This window comes from Bufo gargarizans, chromosome 3, assembly GCF_014858855.1.
Source record: "Bufo gargarizans isolate SCDJY-AF-19 chromosome 3, ASM1485885v1, whole genome shotgun sequence".
NCBI classification, from domain to species: domain Eukaryota; kingdom Metazoa; phylum Chordata; class Amphibia; order Anura; family Bufonidae; genus Bufo; species Bufo gargarizans.
The window spans coordinates 205,179,175-205,194,318 of record NC_058082.1 but is presented as its reverse complement, the minus strand read 5'-3'; the positions used below and the strand labels follow the sequence as shown (position 1 = coordinate 205,194,318).

At 41.9% G+C, this 15,144-nt stretch overlaps 1 protein-coding gene across 8 annotated transcripts in view; it reads left to right on the top strand.

The window, feature by feature from the left end:
- The window catches only part of INPP4A (inositol polyphosphate-4-phosphatase type I A), a 393,978-nt gene that overhangs the window by 251,453 nt on the left and 127,381 nt on the right, over positions 1-15,144 (top strand). For all 8 annotated transcript variants that reach the window (XM_044288374.1, XM_044288381.1, XM_044288378.1 and 5 more), the window contains exon 2: positions 5,711-5,775. The gene's annotated coding sequence lies outside the window, so the exon portion shown is untranslated. The remainder of the gene's footprint in view (positions 1-5,710; positions 5,776-15,144) is intronic.

The following is a 15,144-nucleotide window of genomic DNA, read 5'->3' as shown; positions in this document are numbered from 1 at the left end:
ATTTAGAGAGAGCTAAGAGAGCTATTTTTAGTTAGATCCTGATATGTAAAGTATCCATATTAGTAATTGGAAATATCATGATTGTAGCAATAAAAAATCATGTGTATGACCACTTAATATATAAATCAATATACCATGATTGTCTCATTCATAAATACTATAATACACATTTCATAATTGGCAAAATTTACAGTTGTTAATGATTGATATAATAAAAACTATGATATATTGCAGATATGTGAAGTGTGGATATTGGTTACAAAAAACTCATAGCTCCATATATATTCTTGACAACTTTGTATGAATTAATGTCGGAATAACAGTGATCTTTCAATAGGAATGATAGATGGTAATCTCATGTCCGGTTTTAGATAGTACTATAGGGATATTGTCCTTATTTAAGTCAATTGATAAGTCTCCCAAAAATATAATAAAATACTTGACTGATTCTTAAAAAATAGATAAAAAAGTTCTATATATTTCATCATAAGAGGCCTCATTGTAAATGAGAACTGACGTCAGTATATTGGTTGTTATGTCAGAATATCCTTATGGGGTTAATTAGTGAGACTTCATATTGTATATAATGTAATTACGTTTCCACCTCCACATATATCAGGTGCGGCCTGGCTGTGCAATGTAGTTACACTCGCTGAGCGCTGCTCTTTGCAATGCCTCGGCGTCCCACGTGTCGGGAAATGGCAGATTTTAATTAGCCCTCTTGCTGTAGGAAGGATTAGAATGGATCCAAACTTGTCGTCTCCTCTGTCCTCCTAGGTCGGCAATTTTAGGTATGCTGATGGCCCCAGATGGATTTCTTTGTTTTATGCCGCCAAAAAGTTCACAGTTAAGTTGTAAAAGTTTGTCAAACGCGTTTCGAATTTACATACTCCTTCCTTAACCACCGAGGAAGGAGTATGTAACTCGGAAACGCATTTAGTGAACTTTTAAAACTTAACGGTATGTTTAGTGGCTGTGCTTGGTATTGCAGCCCTTTCAAATAAGTCATGTGACCAATGAATGGGACATCACACCCGATTGGCGGGTGTGACCAACCCCCACCGATGGGGACAGGCCATCAGTATTTGAACTAAAGTATTTGCCGAAAGAGGACCGATCACATTTCCTGGCATGTCTGATGTAGTAAATCATTCTTTCCTCATACAATAACCATCCTACACACCGACATTACCCAGTCAGTGCTGCCAGAGCCCAACTGTGTAGGGAAACAAAAAGGAAGAGAAGAATGGTAGCACCCAGTTATCAATTTATTATAAATAACGATGGAACTGTGTAGAAACCACAGACTTAAAATAAAATCGCTAGAAAAGTAATTTTCTGGAGAATCTAGGCATTTACTAAAACAGACAAGTCAAGAGTGATTTTGGGTCCTGTTTAGGCTAATTTTGACTGAATCCTGACCCATTCATTTCAGCGGGTCATTGAGCATCATCACTGATCATCTCTGCCTTCAGGACAAATTGCAGCATGTTCTATATTGTCCATTTTTCACAAGACCCTTGTCCCTTGGGGCTTGTGTGAAAAATGGAAGCCATCCAGATACAGTGTGTTTTTCACTGATGGTTGCTAGGAGATGTTCAGTGTTAGGCTGAATGTCCACGGCCGTGAGCGGTCCATAGTAACCCGGCCTGGCATCCTGCTGAGAGCAGGAGCGCACGGCATCATTGGTTGCTATGACTCCGTGCGCTTCATGCAGCCGCTGCACTACAGTAGTACACTCGTATAGATCTATATGAGTGTATTACTGTGTGCAGCAGCGGCATGAAGCGCACAGCGTCATAGCAACCAATGACGCCGTGCGCTCCTGCTCTCAGCAGGAATCCAGGCCGGGTTACCATGGACCACTCACGGTCGTGTGCATTCGGCCTTATACTTCAGTTTTCCTTCATGAGCATGAAAAATTATGTCAAATGGATACAATCCTGATGGAAGCAACTGAAACAGTGAACATCAAAACTGGTTGAACTAGTATGCAAAACCATCATTTTTTTTTACTAAACAGACCCTGACATATTCTGTATCTCTCGTGTGATAGAGGCTTTAAGTAGACCCCTCCCAAAAAGGGCAAAGGATTCTGGTGTTGGCACCCAGGCCGCGTCCTTTGATCAGCTTTATTCACCAAACACGACACAGTCGATCATGCTCGGAATTGGGTTAGGCACAGGTACAGGCATAGTACTAGGGGGAGGGGGGGTAGGGTTATGCAATGGGCACATCAGGGGCGAGGGATTATGGGCGGGAGATGGGGCGTGGCGAGTTCAGCAGTCTGACGGCCGTTCCATGTAATGGCCTGAATAACATCTCTAACATTATGTATTGGTGGATAAACACACGGCAGACTTGTAGACATTTCTGTGACTGTCCCTTCCAGTGATGGAGGCCTCGTTCATATTTCCGTGTCAGTGACACGTCCATGAAAAAAAGCGTACATGTTTCATGAGTGAAGCTATCCATGGTTGGTCCGTGTGTCTGTTTTTACCATCCATGTGTCATCCGTAATTCACTGACGTTGCTCAGCTGAAAATTTATTTCCAAAGAATCTAACATTAGTCTTCAGTGAAAAACGGACACAACACGGATGCGTGTCAGTGATTTTCACGGACCCATAGACTTCAATGGGCGTGCTTGGTCCGCATCACGTCTACATGTCTCAGTGATTTTTTTTTACTGACCCACGGTCAGTAAAAAAAATACTGAAATGTGAACAGATACATTTAAATCAATGGGTACTTGTGCTGTCTGTGTAAAATGCGAACAGCACACATGAGTGAAAAACGGAAATGTGGACGAGGCCTGAGGCTGGCAGAAATCCATGGACACACTGCAGAAACAACCCCATTCGGAAATTTCTGCGGCAGATCTGCTGCATGTGAACATCACCCCTTGGCCACCTGTACAGCTATAAACCATAGTCTTTGGCACTCCTCGCCAGTGTCTGAATGTTACTAGTATCTGAAAAGGAAATCAGCGCAGAGGACCTTGACCACAGCGCATATGCAAACGAGGGACTCGGAGTTCATTTAAATTGCATTCTTTTCTGCACTGAAAATTCCTGTATCTTTACTGAGATGACCCTCAGGATTATGTATGAAAAGTCCTCTAGATGAAACATAAAGACATCATTTTGGGCACATTAGAAGCCTATGGGCACATTACAGTTCATGGCTTTGGTTACTGTATATACAGTTTAGCTTATGTATGAACAGAAGTCATGTTGTGGCACAAAACCTCAATGTGTTGACTGAACTACAATGCGTTCAGAAAGTCTTTTTATTTTACTCTTATATAGCCCTGCTATATTCTGCAGCGCTTTACAGACATTGGCATCAAGTTGTCCCATTCAGAACCTTTCACTTGTTTTACATTTTATGTTGCGGCCATCTACTAAGATGACAAAAATCAATAATAAGAGTGAAAACTATTTTAAAAACCTAACATTTTACATAAGGATTCCGACCCTTTTCTGTGACACTTGAATATTATCTCTGGGGGACTCCCATTTCTTTTCATGATCTTTGAGATGTTTCTACGCCTTGACTGGAGTCCGCCTGTGGTATATTCAGTTGACTGTACATGATTTGTAAAGACACACCCTTATCTATATAAGCCCTCTTGCACATGACCGTACGGCTTTTTCAGTATTTTGTGGTCCACAAAAAAACGGATCTGCAAAAAATACGGCTGACGTCCGCGTTCATTCAGTTTTTTGCGGAACGGAACAGCTGGCCCCTGATAGAACAGTACTATCCCTGTCCGTTATGCGGACAATAATAGGACATGTTCTTTTTTTGAACGGAAACTGAAGGCATACGGAGTGCCTTCCGTGTTTTTTTTGTGGATCCGTTGAAATGAATGGTTCCGTATACGGAACGCAAAGAATAGAATGTAAACAGAAAAAAAGAGGCCTTAGGTTGTTGACAATGCATATCAGGGCAAAAGACCTAAAAATGGATGTCCACTGACGTTCCCTATCCAATCTGACACAACCTTAGACAATCTGTAGAGAAGAATGACATAAAACTCCAGATGCAGGTGTGCACACCTTGTGGCATCATACCCAAGAAGACTGGAGGCTGTAATCGCTGCCAAAGGTGCTCAGGAAAGGGTCAGTGCAGTATTTAACTTTTTCCTGTTCAATATATTAGTAAAGATTTCTAACTTTCTGTTTTCACTTTCTTATTATAGGGTATTGAGTGCAGAATGATGGGGGAAAATTTGATTATTATTTTAATTTATTTTTTATTTTAGAAAAGGGTCAAAATAGAGGAAAATGTGAAAGAAGTTAAACGGTCTAAAGACTATCAGATTGCATTGTAAATACTGAAAATGTCGTCTGGATAGGTGTAGGAATTGTAACTTTTATATAATCTTAAAAAACTGCTAATTGTATATGTGGTGTATTGCTTCTAGGGGAGAATAACCCTGTAATACGATGTTGTACAGAGACCCAGTGTTTATGGCTTCATGTGCCACTGTGCCCCCAGGTGCAATACAAGCTTACATGTATTTTTGTTAGAGGTCATTTAGCCCTGGTTGGCAAATGTGCCACAGCATGTGTGGGTATTGTTATAACCGTGATATCTGGAGTGGCCAGGATCTCAGTCAGTTAGTCTATAGTATGCAGAGATCTCGTGTCTCTGCCGTGGTTACATAAGGCAGGCATTTATACAGTGCCGCTTCCAGGATGGTGATCGTTCCTGAGTGATTTCAAGCATAATTACATATGTGTTGAGGGACCTTGTGCCCATTGCTAAAGGACTAAAAATAGTCCAAACAACTGGCAGAGCATTAGTTCAGAGGCAATGGCATCCACTACTGTTAATCGAGAATTACAGCATATGCCAGATTGATTTTCTGCGACTCCTGCTAACAGATAGTTACAGTCGCAGGAAAAGTGAACCTCCTTGAATTGGATTTCTGCATTGATTACTAGTAAACTGTGGTCTGACCGTTATCGAAGTCACATTTATAGACAACACAGTCTAAAATAAAGGCCCTATTACAGTGGCCGAGGATTATTCCCAATAATTTCCCCGCGTAAAGGTGCCAACGATCACATCTTTAATGCGCCACCTAAAATCATTGTTTGCTGGCAGCACATCACCCTGTGTAAACAGGAATCAGTTGGCAGCAAACAATCTGAATTGGGAGGATAGATCACAGTAGCGATTGTTTGTCCCCTTATAGAAGGGATGATTACTGTATGTAAATGCCGCTCTCCCCTCTTCTGAATGAACAGGCAGTTATTGGGACTGAAGGCCACGGATCCGGTACTGCAGGCCACCATTTTGCTGACTTAGGTCATACCACAGCATTTCAATAGGGCTTAAAGAGGTATTCCCATCTCAGACAATAGGGGCATATTGCTAGAATGCGTTTTCAGCTGCGTTTACGTGATCTTGTAAACACAGTTGAAAACGCATTCTAGCAATATGCCCCATTGTCTGAGATGGGAATACCTCTTTAAGCCCTATTGAAATGCTGTGGTATGACCTGGAAAGGTGCTGTGCACCCAAAGCATCCCAGAAATATTGATGAACTGAAACACCTTAGCAAAATGCACAGTGTAACTGATAACTAACAAAACCAAACTAAATCCTCATGTCCTGACTGATGTAAGAATATCTTGTCATCAGGGCGGATTCTGCTGACTTGATCATAATTGTTAACCTGTGGCTTTGTTTTGCAGTGATAATGTATGATTGGATAAGAGGAAGATGTGATGCGATCAAGTAGAATTGACACAAGATGAAAGTAAGTACTTGCTGCTAGCCTCTGACCTGCAGGTTCATATATGCAATGCTATAGGTAAAATGTTAAATACTGTACATATGTGTGTGTGTGTATATATATATATATATATATACACACACCGGTATATAAAAAAATAAAAAAATACTTGGGGAGTATTACTTTCATCGGGGACAGCAGGTTACAGTCAGTTGGTATATTGAGTTAAATCTCTTCTTCCAAGCACACTGTTTGCCAGTGGTCTGTACATTCATGGACAATCTGTCAGTCAAGGGGGTGTTTAGTCAATGTCCAAAATGGCAATATGGACAGTAGTATGTACTGGTGTCTTGCATTATTCCTTCCTATGTGCTTAACCTACATTTGTCAGTGTTAAACCTAATCTGCCACTTCTCTGCCCAAGCCTCCAATCTATCCAGAACCATGTGTACTGTCCGCTTAATTAATTTACACAGTTTAATGACATCTGCAAACATTTATATTTTTCTGTGTGAGACGTCTACAAGATCATTAAAGGGGTTGTCTGAGTTTTTTTGTTTTGTTCTTTGTATGTTTCTAACTAATCAAATGTAACAGCTTTACCATGCACTTACTGCATCTGTAGTTGCTCCTTTCTCAGATTTCACTGAGGGTCACATGACCTGTGATTTCAGCTTCTCTCCCTGCTTTGATGTTTGGTGCACCAGATTGAGAGAGCAGATATGGGTCTGTACACAAGAAGTCACTGTGCTGGCCACGCCCTCCTGCACTGGGAGCTGCTGCTGTCTGCCCTGTGTCTCTCTCCAACTGGATACTTCAGGAAAGATTAACCCCTTCAGGAGCACAGACTCAGGGCTGAAGGTTTTACTGAGTAGCTGCAGGCAGTGAGGAGACAAATTCTGGGCACAGAAGCTGACAAAGGAGTTCTGCAGAGCATTGCACACGATCAGGTAGGGAGAAGATCCTGTGTGTATCAGCAGTGTCATTGTACAGCTGGGATGTGTAGTCCTACACATACAACCTGCTGCAGAGTCTCCCAGTAGGCAGACATGTCACTCAAGGCAGCTCTTGTATCCACTCCCTTAGCAGTGTCATTATACAGCTGGGACTTGTAGTCCTACACATACAACATGCTGCAGAGTCTCCCAGCAGGCAGACATGTCACTCAGGGCAGCTCTTATCCACTCCCTTAGCAGTGTCATTATACAGCTGGAACTTGTAGTTCTACACATACAACATGCTGCAGAGTCTCCCAGCAGGCAGACATGTCACTTAGGACAGCAATTGTATCGACTCCCTTAGCAGTGTCATTATACAGCTGGGACTTGTAGTCCTACATATACAACATGCTGCTGAGTATCGCAGCAGGCAGACATGTCACTCAGGGCAGCTCTTGTATCCACTCCCTTAGCAGTGCCATTATACAGCTGGGACTTGTAGTTCTACACATACAAGATGCTGCTGAGTCTCCCAGCAGGCAGACATGTCACTCAGGGCAGCTCTTGTATCCACTCCCTTAGCAGTGCCATTATACAGCTGGGACTTGTAGTTCTACACATACAAGATGCTGCTGAGTCTCCCAGCACTCAGGGCAGCTCTTGTACTCTCTCCCTTAGCAGAGCAGGGGGAGGGGCATGGATTGTTGTTATGGCATGTAAACAAAGGGCCAGAAGAGAACCAGGAAAATTAGGAAATATACCGTAATTTTTTTTTTTACCTAAAACTTGCTTAGCTCAGTTATATACTGCTGCTCATCAGATTTACTGTTCTATATATATTGTTTTTTCAGAACTCGGACAACCCCTTTAATAAATACATTGAAGAGAAGCTTGTCTTTTTGTCTAGATCATTATTTTACTGATTCTAGTAAATGCTGCTAATGAGTTCATAGTAGTATCCAGAACTGTAGACATAGATGACGTACACCGGTAATTTGTATCATTCGTTTTTGCGTGCACATTCATTGTTTTTCCTTTTTCATTTTGTTTGTCATACTTTTCTGTGTCAAAATAAACAATAGAAGACATGCTCATGAATTGTAGCAGACAGGCTCTGGGCCTCCTTGTTATTTGAGGTTTATTTCTGAGAGCCTGTTTGTTACGATTCATATTTATTTGAATTGTCATCTTGCACTTGACTTTTTGCTTTGTGCTGTGACACAGGAGAGCCAACCATTGGTATTGCATAAAACATGTTCATACTGGCCAGTAATGTGTAAATTTACCCCTAAGTGGGAAGCTTATGGGAGTTTCCTGGCATTTCCGGACAGTCCCAAGGGCAGAACTGAGAGGCCCCAGGATGAGGCTTAAAGGGAATCTGTCACCAGCGACCTCCCTATCCAGCTGTTTGCATAGACACATAGCTATAGTTCATTGGATTAAAATGCAGTTTTTCTTTTGATGATCTGAGGCTCCGTTCCTGAGTTATGATACTTTTTCTTAATATGCAAATTAGGCCTTTGGTGCAATGGGGTCGTCCTAATGTTGCGCCCAAGCTCCACTCATCTCTGTGACCAACCCCTCCCTGGCTGCTTTGATTGACAGAGGAAGGCAGTGGCAAAGCAGCAAGGGAGGGGCTGGCACCCGAAATAAGTGCAACAAGGGCAATGGTGATGCCCTCAGTGCACCAAAGGCCCTATTTGCTTATTGCGAAAAAGTATCATAACTCCGGAATGGATCCTCACATCAAAAAAAGGAAAATGGCGTTCTATTCAGGTGAACCACAGCTATGTGTCTATGCAAATAACTGGATAGGGAGGTCGCTGGTGACTGACTCTCTTTAACCTCTTAAGGACACAGGGCGTACAGGTGTCCTGATTTTTATTTTATTTTTTCTGCGTACGCTGACTGTGGCCGGCACTCTTAGCGTCCGCGGCCACTGTTAGCGCATCGCACACCCCGCTGCTGATCAGCTTCGGACGGCTGATCAGCGAGTTTGAATTATAAAAAAAAATTCTTCACATTTTTGTGTTTTTTATTTAAATGGGGGGGCTTTAAATGGGATATGGTGTAAATAAACCTCAGAGTTCTTTTATGTGTTTTCTTAGCAGGTGTTAAAAATATCTCAGGAGGCTTGCAGGCATCACTGCACCTGAAGTTTGGCACCTATGATTGGATAGTATCGGACTGTGCAGGGACCCCAAACTGGTAGCACGCATCTGGACCTTTATTGCAGGCTGCTAGAAATTAATTCATAAGAAAGGAATGGCTCAACATAGTGATAATAGATTCTTTAGAATGGGCAGCACGGTGGCTCAGTGGTTAGCACTGGTGCCTTGCAGCGCATGGAGTTTGTATGTTCTCCCCGTCTTTCCATGGGTTTCCTCCCACACTCCAAAAACATACTGATAGGGACCTTAGATTGTGAGCCCCATTAGGGACAGTTGGATGCTAATGTCTGTAAAGTGCTGTGGAATATAGTAGCGCTATATAAGTGCATGAATTAAATAAATTGTTATTACATGGGGAATGCACGTAGTTACAAAAACAGACATGTCAGGAGAGGAGACAGGTCCTCTTTACCTCGACAGTGACTTCACTTGCATGACCTGCTCTTCCAGTCTGTTGCTGCTTGTTTGAGTTAGGCCTCTTTCACACGACCGTTTTTTTTTTCCGTTTTGCGGGCCGTTTTTTGCGGTCCGTATACGGTCCGTATACGGAACCATTCATTTCAATGGTTCCGCAAAAAAAACGGAATGTACTCCGTGTGCATTCCGTTTCCGTATTTCCGTTTTTCCGTTCCGTTTAAAGATAGAACATGTCCTATATTTGGCCGCAAATCACGTTCCGTGGCTCCATTAAAGTCTATGGGTCCGCAAAAAAACGGAATGCATACGGAAATGCATCCGTATGTCTTCCGTATCCGTTCCGTTTTTTGCGGAACCATCTATTGAAAATGTTATGCCCAGCCCAATTTTTTATATGAAATTACTGTATACTGTATTTGCCATACGGAAAAACGGAACGGAACAACGGAACGGAAACGGAACCACAACGGAAGCAAAAAACGGAACAACGGATCCGTGAAAAACGGACCGCAAAACACTGAAATGGACATACTGTCGTGTGAAAGAGGCCTAATGCTGCATTTACTATTTCCTAGAGACCGAGCCATGATTATTTGTTTGGCAAAGAGCTCTTTTATGTTTAAAAAAAAGCCACCATTGCTGACCTATTTTACTGCATTTATTGTATTAATTATTGGACATGTAGTGTGGCCGTGAAAACTACCCAAGAGAGCGATTTAAAGTGGATTGTATGCTAAGTGTGTCATGGCCATGTTATCTCATTATGAAGTATTGCACAGGGATAGATCTCCTTCAATTAAAGAATCACCAACTGTTGATCTGAGATTCCTCTCCACTGTATAACTAGGTGGCTTGCCCGAAGCATTTGTAATGAATTTTTAGACCTATGTGGAAATCAGAAGCCACCGCTAACAAGTTTTCCAAGTGTTGAGTTATTGCAGCAACCTAATTTTACCTTCTGCATTCTCTGTATCGTCTGTGCACAAATAAAGAAAATAAGGACATCGGCTGAGATTTAGGCCCCTTTCACACGGGCGAGAATTCCGCGCGGGTGCAATGCGTGACGTGAACGCATTGCACCCGCACTGAATCCGGACCCATTCACTTCAATGGGGCTGTGCACATGAGCGGTTATTTTCATGCATCATTTGTGTGTTGCGTGAAAATCGCAGCGAGCTCTATATTGTGCGTTTTTCAAGGCCCCATAGAAGTGAATGGGGCTGCGTGAAAATCGCAAGCATCCGCAAGCAAGTGCGGATGCGGTGCGATTTTCACGCATGGTTGGTAGGTGATGGGGACCCAATCTTTATTATTTTCCCTTATAACATGGTTATAAGGGAAAACAATAGCATTCTTAATACAGAATGCTAAGTAAATTAGGGATGGAGGGGTTAAAAAATAAATAAATATTAAACTCGCTTCATCCACTTGTTCGCGCAGCCCGGCTTGTCTTCTTTCTTCTTCTTTGAGGACCTTTGGTGGACCATGTGATTAACGCAGTGATGTCACCAAAGGGTCCTCAAAGAAGAAGAAAGAAGACAAGCCGGCCTGTGCGAACAAGTGGACGAGGTGAGTTTAATAATTTTTTTTAAATGTTTTAACCCCTCCATCCCTAATTTACTTAACATTCTGTATTAAGAATGCTATTATTTTCCCTTATAAACATGTTCTAAGGGAAAATAATAAAATCTACACAACACCTAACCCAAACCCGAACTTCTGTAAAGAAGTCCAGGTTCGGTTCTGGGTACCAAACATGCCATTTTTTTTCACGCACGTGCAAAACGCACTAAACGCATAACGCATTAAAATGCTTTGCCCTCGCGCATTTACCCTCGACGCACCCGCATGCTATCCGGCCCTCAAACGCCCGTGTGAAAGAGGCCTTACTGATGTGTGTGCCTTGAATATGTCTAAAAAGTGACTCCATTTGGCATGACTAGGGTTTCTACCCTTTTTTCTGACTTTGCGAAATAGGAGCGTGGTCTAAGATACGCTGTTTTGCTCCAAAAATGTGCCAGAATTTTGGCGTAAAATTCTATCTCAAGTAAGTAAGGCAATAGTTGGTATAGTCAGAGTAAAGTGTCTATCTGTGCTCCAGATATATCGTCCAGCCTGAGCCCCTATGATAAAGGTGATGCCGGTCTAGATAGCCGGTCTAAGCTTACACCGTCTATAGGAATAGTAAATCTGCCCTACTATGTTTTAGGGAATATTCACATGTCGCACATTTTGTGCAGAAATGTCTGAAACTGAAAAATCTGTTCCTTACAAATTAGGTTTCTACAACTTGTGTATGGAATTCTGTAACTCCCATTCAGATCATTTGGACAGATACAGAAATTTCTGCAGGCCCCATCTGAGAATATATCTACAAGGAACATATACGCTGTGGATTTGCCGCCACTAATTTATGTGCCGCAGACCTGCAGCATTTAAGAAAGCCTCATCCACATGCTGCAGAAAAGATTTTACCCTCATCAGCATTGCCGCCGTACATGTAGTAATAATAATAATCTTTATTATATAAGCGTCAACATATTCCGCAGCACTTTACAATTCTGGGTTTCATGTAATAAATAACATAGCAACAGTCAAGTCAACAATTAGAACCAGAGGAATAAGGGCCCTGCTCGCAAGAGCTTACAATCTATGAGACATGTACAGCAGAAGTGCAGGATTTAAAAATGGCGCCTGCTCGTTAGCGCAACGGACGCTGTAGCTACTGGGTTTCTGATGTTTTAAACAGCAGACACCTAGGGATCATGTCTGTGATCCTTGCGAACGCTGATCGCAGACATTTAACCCCTCAGATGCCATGGTTAATAGTGACCACAACATTTGAGAGTGGAAAACCTGGGAGGGCAGCTCTCCCGGGACTGGAACAGTGGGGATCAGGGGAGCAGTTTATTCCCTGTAGCAGGCTCAGTCCCTCTGAGGCCAGTCACAGCTGGAACATAGCAAATTTCTCATAGACTTCAATGGTAATGCATTGGAGTCTATGGCAGAAGTGATTTAGGGGAACTTTTAAAGTGACAAAAAAGGAAAAACGTTTTTAAATATATAAAAATCCAAATCATCCCCCTTTCCCCATAATAAAAATAAATGTAAACAATGAAAAATAGGCATTGCTGTGTCCCAAAATGCCCCTTCCAATTAATATATATAAATATTGATCCTATACGGAGAACGGCGCAACAGAAAAAAAACCTTAAAATTAAAATGTTGTTGCTTCACATCCCCCCAAAAATTGAAATCAGTTCATACACTGTCCAAAACGGTATCACTGAAAATTACAGATTGCTACACACAAAAAAAGAGCCTTCATGCAGCTCCATAGACATAAATACGAAAAATGTATGTGTGTCAGAATGTGAGGATGCAAAGAAAAAAAAATTTTTTTACAAAGATTTTATTTTAAGTATTAAAACAAGAAAAACTATACAAATAATCGTACTGATTCAGAGAATAAAGGGCACAGGTCATTTATTTTTTACCACATAAGGTATAAAAACAAAACCATAAAACTATGGCGGAATTGCATTTTTTTCCCAATTCTACCCCATTTTTAATTTTTTCCCAGCTTCCCACTACATTGTATACAACAGTAAAGTGTTGATCGAAAAAATGGAAAATGGCCTGGTCCTGAAAGGGTTAACGCTGCTGCATGCCAATATTTTCTGCAGAGATCCACCACAGATTTCATCCTTTGCACAGTCAATGCAGAGGATGAAATCAACAGAATTTCTGATGTGGAATCGCGGCAAAATCTGCAGAGGGTGAGTAATTATTACACTTTCCGTCAGTTGATATTCCAGTATACCATGAAGCCTTATTTACACATCAGTGTATGGTCAGTGATTTCCATCAGTGATTGTCAACCAAAACCATAACCATCACTTCAATGGGGCCGCAAAAGATGCGGACAGCACTCCGTGTGATGTCCGCATCTGTTGCTCCATTCCGAGGCCCCGCAAAAAAAATGTAGCATGTCTTTTTCTTGTCCGTTTTGCGGACAAGAATAGGCATGTCTACAATTGGCCGCCCGTTCCATTCCGCAAATTGCGGAAGGCACACGGGCGGCTTCCGTTTTTTGGAGATCCACGCTTTGCGGACCGCAAAAAATGTAACGGTCGTGTGCATGACGCCTAAGGCATAAGTCACCCCATTTTGTTTGTCTAAAATTGTACAGATACGTTGCTGGATGAATGAAATAATGCATTTATTTTCAAACTCTGCACATGATCATAGCACAGTTTTACTTGTATTATATTTGTCACTGGAATAGATGACATTTACAGATCAGGAAACCATGAAAAATTATTTTTTTACTGAACTGAAAAGCAGTCAGCTATGAGTTTCAGTGCAATTAGATGTTGCAAAAAAAAAAATTACATTGCTTAACATATTTCTCATGCTCCGTGTGAATACAGCCAACAATTACATTTTTCCAAGAAAAGTGATGTGCATAGCCAGATTGCCAGCGGTGTAATTGCAGGATATTGCTTCTGAGTGGGTAGTATCTTGGTGGATGGAGGAGGAGGAAAGGTGCTTTAAGAGGACACTAGGTAATGTCTGAATTATTTTGTAGATGTTTTCTATCTGTAAATCCTTATTTGAAGCTCCACGACTGTAAGTTATGAGATAATAAGATAATAAAGGCGTGTCTGGGTTTAGTTTGGGTTAAAACCCTTGTGCTTTAAGTGAAGACAAAACTTTTGTTGTGGCATGGATCTGCACAAAGTACTTTAGTATGTGTGTGTGTGTATGTATGTATATACCAAAAAAAAAGAAAGCAAGGCAGCACACTGGTATCCGTGTCAAGCAGTGGGTAATTTATTAACCCATGTGATAGCAACGTTTCAGCTCACTCCAAGGAGCCTTTGTCAAGCTAAATTACCCACTGCTTCACACGGATACCAGTGTGCTGCCTTGCTTTCTTTTTTTTTGTATATCTAGCAAGACCTTAGTCCTTGGTCTTTTTTAAGGTATTGCACCGCCTATTTGTTTCTGTGCTGCTCTTCAACTCTTTTTTCGTTCTGCCCAACAGGGTTAGAAAATGATTCTAGTTCATTCTGCCAGGGTCAGAGTAATTCTGAAGTGTTAAAGGGGTATATCTCCAATTTCACCCAGGCAGCCTCCCTGACTTGAGCATCGGAGCAGTTCATGCTCCGATGCTCTCCTTTGCCCTGCGCTGAATCTCGCAGGGCAAAGGCATTTTCTGGAGTTCCGGTGACGAACCGGGCTATCCTTAGGGCTGCCAGGCAGAGGCTTCCGCCCAGCAGTGAGCCCGGTGTGTTATTGTAAATAAAAGAGCTAATGCCCTGCGCTAACCAGCACAGGGCAAGGGAGAGCACTGGAGCATGAAATGCTCCGATGCTCTTGTCAGGGGGGCTGCCTGTGTGAAATTATGGGTATGTCCGGGTTCACCTTTGAACCCAGACAACCCCTTTAAGTGTATTACACTTAAATTGTATTACACTTTGTTCGCCTGATACAATACTACTGCATTGTGGGTGGTGCACTGCATTGTGGGAGTGCAAAGCATCCAGGGAAAGAGAGGTCTCCAGGACACATCAGCAGAGCTGTCCTATGCATGTCTCCTTCTCAAACTCCACCATCCTTGTAAAAGCATATCTGGTGAGAGATCTACCTTTGTTTCAGGGATATTGTGTTATGCAGAGCTGTTCAGCTAGTTGTAATTGTTACTCAGGGAGTTGTTATTACTGTTAGCTAGCCATGCAATCTTATGTACAGGCAGCCATTTTACCATGTGTTCAGTGTTAATGTAATGGTATAGTACATGCTACGCTATGCTTAATACTTATACATGTTATTTGTATTCTTGTAGTTTTACAAAACAATCC